The sequence below is a fragment of the Hylobates moloch genome, unplaced genomic scaffold, assembly GCF_009828535.3.
Source record: "Hylobates moloch isolate HMO894 unplaced genomic scaffold, HMol_V3 SCAFFOLD_3, whole genome shotgun sequence".
NCBI lineage: Eukaryota > Metazoa > Chordata > Mammalia > Primates > Hylobatidae > Hylobates > Hylobates moloch.
The window spans coordinates 84922639-84928638 of record NW_026652278.1 but is presented as its reverse complement, the minus strand read 5'-3'; the positions used below and the strand labels follow the sequence as shown (position 1 = coordinate 84928638).

The 6000-nt window shown below is 41.1% G+C and overlaps 1 protein-coding gene across 1 annotated transcript in view; it reads right to left on the bottom strand.

Moving 5' to 3' along the window:
- Positions 1 to 2106: 2106 nt before the first annotated feature.
- The window catches only part of LOC116480858 (RUN and FYVE domain-containing protein 2-like), a 120013-nt gene continuing 116119 nt past the window's right edge, over positions 2107 to 6000 (bottom strand). Inside the window, 1 exon segment of the mRNA XM_058437021.1 lies at positions 2107 to 5578. The gene's annotated coding sequence lies outside the window, so the exon portion shown is untranslated.

The window sequence follows — 6000 nt, the reverse complement described above, 5'->3', positions numbered from 1 at the left end:
TATCATATTGAGGATTCTACAATTTTAACTGGGAAATCCAAGCACAAACAACTAAAATAAGATGCAATTAACAAGATGCGCATTTAAGCCTGCATTCGAATCCCTGTTCTAACACGAATTCATACAATCTTGAGCTAGTTACACTTAGTCTCTAAAATTCTCAATGTTCTTATCTAGAAAATGGAATCATATTAGTACCTAGAATAGAACTTAATAGGATAGGACATGTCAAATACTTAGCATAGTAGCACCCAATACCTTTTAGCTGTTATTACTGTCATCATAGTTGTTATTAAGAATAATAAATATGGATAATAAACATGACCAGCATGGTGGCTTATGCCTGCAGTCTAGCACTTTGGGAGTCCAAGTCAGAAGGATTGCTTGAGGCCAGGAGTTTGATACCAGCCTGGGCAACATAGTGAGACTCTGTCTCTAAAATAATAACAATAATAAATACTATAGTAGAGTTATCTAGTCTTCGTAGGAAACCACATTTAATCAAGATAATGATGAATTTTAACATTTAAACAATCAGTTGTGCAAGAAAGGATTGGCGAAATTTGGCTTAACACATGTATGTGTGAAACAGAGTGAAGGTTTTTGTTAAAAATCAAGCTTCGCTTTAACCAGTGGTGTAAATGAGCTATTGAAAAAGATAATGGCTAAATGGATAAAAGCATATTGCCCAGGTTGGCAAAGTTGAGAATGCCTTAGTATTCTAAAATAGTCAGATCCTATATGAAGGACCGGGCCCAGTTCTGAACAGCCGATTCTTTGAGCTGGACGCATTAGAGATGCCTCTAGAGTCTTGAGGGAGGTGATAAAGGATACGGTTAAGGGCACAGAAAAAAGCTTTGGAAGGGACTGGGTAACTAATTTCAATGGGTTTTCAGGCATCTCAGTGATCACACACATCAATTTTATTTATTTATATATTTATTTATTTTTTGAGACAGAGTCTCACTCTGTCACCCAGACTGGAGTGCAGTGGCTCCGTCATGGCTCACTGTAGCTTTGACCTCCCAGGCTCAAGCAGTCCTCCCACCTCAGCCTCCCAAGTAGCTAGGACTACAGGCCTGCAGCAGCATAGCTGGCTAATTTTGTTTCTTTTTTGTTGTTGGTGGTGGTGGTGTTTATATTTTATTTTATTTATTTTATTTTATTTTTAGTGCAGTGGCGCAATCTCGGCTCACTGCAAGCTCTGCCTCCTGGGTCCGCGCCATTCTCCTGCCTCAGCCTCCCGAGTAGCTGGGACTACAGGCGCCCACCACCATGCCCGGTTAATTTTTTTGTATTTTTAGTAGAGACGGGGTTTCACTGTGTTAGCCAGGATGGTCTTGATCTCCTGACCTTGTGATCTGCCCTCCTCGGCCTCCCAAAGTGCCGGGATCACAGGCGTGAGCCACCACACCCGGCCTTGTTGGATTTTTTTTGGAGATGGAGTCTCACCTTGTTGCCTAGGCTGGAGTACAATGGTGCCATCCTTGCTCATTGCAATGAGCGAAGTGCAATGGTGTGAACTTGGCTCAGTGCAACCTCTGCCTCCTGGGTTCAAGCAATTCTCCTGCCTCAGCCTCCCAAGTAGCTGGGATTACAGCTGTGCGCCACCACACCCAGCTAATTTTTTGTATCTTTAGTACAGTTGGGGTTTCACCATGTTGGCCAGGCTGGTCTTTTTTTTTTTTTTTTGAGATGGAGTCTCGCTCTGTCACCCAGGCTGGAGTGCAGTGGCGCAATCTCGGCTCACTGCAAGCTCCGCCTCCCAGGTTCACGCCATTCTCCTGGCTCAGCCTCTCCGAGTAGCTGGGACTACAGGCGCCTGCCATCACGCCCAGCTAATTTTTTGTATTTTTAGTAGAGACAGGGTTTCACCATATTCTTGATCTCCTGACCTCGTGATCCGCCCGCCTCGGCCTCCCAAAGTGCTGGGATTACAAGCGTGAGCCACCGCGCCCAGCCCAGGCTGGTCTTAAAACTTCTGTCATGATCTTGTTTCATTTTTATAGAGGTGGGCTCTTACCGTGTTTTCCAGGCTGGTCTTCAACTTCTGAGCTCAAGCAATTCTCCTGCCTTGGCATCCCAAAGTCCTGGAACACACATTGATTTTATTTTATTTTATTTTATTTTATTTTATTTTATTTTTTTCCCTATAATTTTCTTTTCTTTTTTTTTAATATTATTATACTTTAGGTTTTGGGGTACATGTGCACAATGTGCAGGTTTGCTACATATGTATCCATGTGCCGTGTTGGTTTGCTGCACCCATTAACTCGTCATTTAGCATCAGGTATATCTCCTAATGCTGTCCCTCACCCTCCCCCCAACACACAACAGTCCCCGGAGTGTGATGTTCTCCTTCCTGTGTCCATGAGTTCTCTTTGTTCAATTCCCACCTATGAGTGGGAAGTGTCCTTGTGATAGTTTACTGAGAATGATGTTTTCCAGTTTCATCCATGTCCCTACAAAGGACATGAACTCATCCTTTTTTATGGCTGCATAGTATTCCATGGTGTATATGTGCCACATTTTCTTAATCCAGTCTATCGTTGTTGGACATTTGGGTTGGTTCCAAGTCTTTGCTATTGTGAATAGTGCCGCAATAAACATACATGTGCATGTGTCTTTATAACAGCATGATTTATAGTCCTTTGGGTATATACCCAGTAATGGGATGGCTGGGTCAAATGGTATTTCTAGTTCTAGATCCCTGAGGAATCGCCACACTGACTTCCACAATGGTTGAACTAGTTTACAGTCCCACCAACAGTGTAAAAGTGTTCCTATTTCTCCACATCGTCTCCAGCACCTGTTGTTTCCTGACTTTTTAATGATGGCCATTCTAACTGGTGTGAGATGGTATCCCATTGTGGTTTTGATTTGCATTTCTCTGATGGCTAGTGATGATGAGCATTTTTTCATGTGTTTTTTGGCTGCATAAATGTCTTCTTTTGAGAAGTGTCTGTTCATGTCCTTCACCTGCTTTTTGATGGGGTTGTTTTTTTCTTGTAAATTTGTTTGAGTTCATTGTAGATTCTGGATATTAGCCTTTGTCAGATGAGTAGGTTGCAAAAATTTTCTCCCATTCTGTAGGTTGCCTGTTCACTCTCATGGTAGTTTCTTTTGCTGTGCAGAAGCTCTTTAGTTTAATTAGATCCCATTTGTCAATTTTGGCTTTTGTTGCCATTGCTTTTGGTGTTTTAGACGTGAAGTCCTTGCCCACGCCTATGTCCTGAATGGTATTACCTAGGCTTTCTTCTAGGGTTTTTATGGTTTTAGGTCTAACATGTAAGTCTTTAATCCATCTTGAATTAATTTTTGTATAAGGTGTAAGTAAGGGATCCAGTTTCAGCTTTCTACATATGGCTAGCCAGTTTTCCCAGCACCATTTATTAAATAGGGAATCCTTTCCCCATTGCTTGTTTCTGTCAGGTTTGTCAAAGATCAGATAGTTGTAGATATGCAGCATCATTTCTGAGGGCTCTGTTCTGTTCCATTGATCTATGTCTCTGTTGTGGTACCAGTACCATGCTGTTTTGGTTACTGTAGCCTTGTAGTATAGTTTGAAGTCAGGTAGCGTGATGCCTCTAGCTTTGTTCTTTTGGCTTAGGATTGACTTGGCGATGCGGGCTCTTTTTTGGTTCCATATGAACTTTAAAGTAGTTTTTTCCAATTCTGTGAAGAAAGTCATTGGTAGCTTGATGGGGATGGCATTGAATCTATAAATGACCTTGGGCAGTATGGCCATTTTCATGATATTGATTCTTCCAAGCCATCAGCATGGAATGTTCTTACATTTGTTTGTATCCTCTTTTATTTCATTGAGCAGTGGTTTGTAGTTCCCCTTGAAGAGGTCCTTCACATCCCTTGTAAGTTGGATTCCTAGGTATTTGATTCTCTTTGAAGCAATTGTGAATGGGAGTTCACTCATGATTTAGCTCTCTGTTTGTCTGTGATTGGTGTACAAGGATGCTTGTGATTTTTGTACATTGATTTTGTATCCTGAGACTTTGCTGAAGTTGCTTATCAGCTTGAGGAGATTTTGGGCTGAGACAATGGAGTTTTCTAGATATATAATCATGTCATCTGCAAACAGGGACAATTTGACTTCCTCTTTTCCTAACTGAATACCCTTAATTCCTTCTCCTGCTTGATTGCCCTGGCCAGAACTTCCAGCACTATGTTGAATGGGAGTGGTGAGAGAGGGCATCCCTGTCTTGTGCCAGTTTTCAAAGGGAATGCTTCCAGTTTTTGCCCATTCAGTATGATATTGGCTGTGGGTTTGTCATAGATAGCTCTTATTATGTCAAGATATGTTCCATCAATACCTAATTTATTGAGAGTTTTTAGCATGAAGGTTGTTGAATTTTGTCAAAGGTCTTTTCTGCATCTATTGAGATAATCATGTGGTTTTTGTCTTTGGTTCTGTTTATATGCTGGATTACATTTATAGATTTGCGTATGTTGAACCAGCCTTGCATCCCAGGGATGAAGCCCACTTGATCATGGTGGATAAGCTTTTTGATGTGCTGCTGGATTCGGTTTGCTAGTATTTTATTGAGGATTTTTGCATCAATGTTCATCAAGGATATTGGTCTGAAATTCTATTTTTTGGTTATGTCTCTGCCAGGCTTTGGTATCGGGACGATGCTGGCCTCATAAAATGTGTTAGGGAGGATTCCCTCTTTTTCTATCGATTGGAATAGTTTCAGAAGGAATGGTACCAGTTCCTCCTTGTACCTCTGGTAGAATTCGGCTGTGAATCCATCAGGTCCTGGACTCTTTTTGGTTGGTAAGCTATTGATTATTGCCACAATTGCAGAGCCGGTTATTGGTCTATTCAGAGATTCAACTTCTTCCTGGTTTAGTCTTGGGAGGGTGTATTTGTCGAGGAATTTATCCATTTCTTCTAGATTTTCTAGTTTATTTGCATAGAGGTGTTTGTAGTATTCTCTGATGGTAGACTGTATTTCTGTGGGATCGGTGGTGATAACCCCTTTTTCATTTTTTATTGCATCTATTTGATTCTTCTCTCTTTTCTTCTTTATTAGTCTTGCTAGCAGTCTGTCAATTTTGTTGATCTTTTCAAAAAACCAGCTGCTGGATTCATTAATTTTTTGAAGGGTTTTTTGTGTCTCTATTTCCTTCAGTTCTGCTCTGATTTTAGTTATTTCTAGCCTTCTGCTAGCTTTGAATGTGTTTGCTCTTGCTTTTCTAGTTCTTTTAATTGTGATGTTAGGGTGTCAATTTTGTATCTTTCCTGCTTTCTCTTGTGGGCATTTAGTGCTATAAATTTCCCTCTGCACACTGCTTTGAATGTGTCCCAGAGATTCTGGTATGTTGTGTCTTTGTTCTCATTAGTTTCAAAGGACATCTTTATTTCTGCCTTCATTTCATTATGTACCCAGTAGTCATTCAGGAGCAGGTTGTTCAGTTTCCATGTAGTTGAGCGGTTAAGCAGAGCACCTCTCCACCTCCAAAGGAACGCAGTTCCTCACCAGCAATGGAACAAAGCTGGATGGAGAATGACTTTGACGAGTTGAGAGAAGAAGGCTTCAGATGATCAAACTACTCCGAGCTACGGGAGGAAATTCAAAACAATAGCAAAGAAGTTAAAAACTTTGAAAAAAAATTAGATGAATGGATAACTAGAATAACCAATGGAGAGAAGGGCTTAAAGGAGCTGATGGAGCTGAAAGCCGAGTTTCAAGAACTACGTGAAGATTGCAGAAGCCTCGGGAGCCGATGCGATCAACGGGAAGAAAGGGTGTCAGAGATGGAAGATGAAATGAATAAAATGAAGCGAGACGGGAAGTTTAGAGAAAAAAGAATAAAAAGAAACTAACAAAGCCTCCAAGAAATATGGGACTATGTGAAAAGACCAAACCTACGTCTCATTGGTGTACCTGAAAATGACGGGGAGAATGGAACCAAGTTGGAAAACACTCTGCAAGATATTATCCAGGAGAACTTCCCCAATCTCGCAAGGCAGGCCAGCAT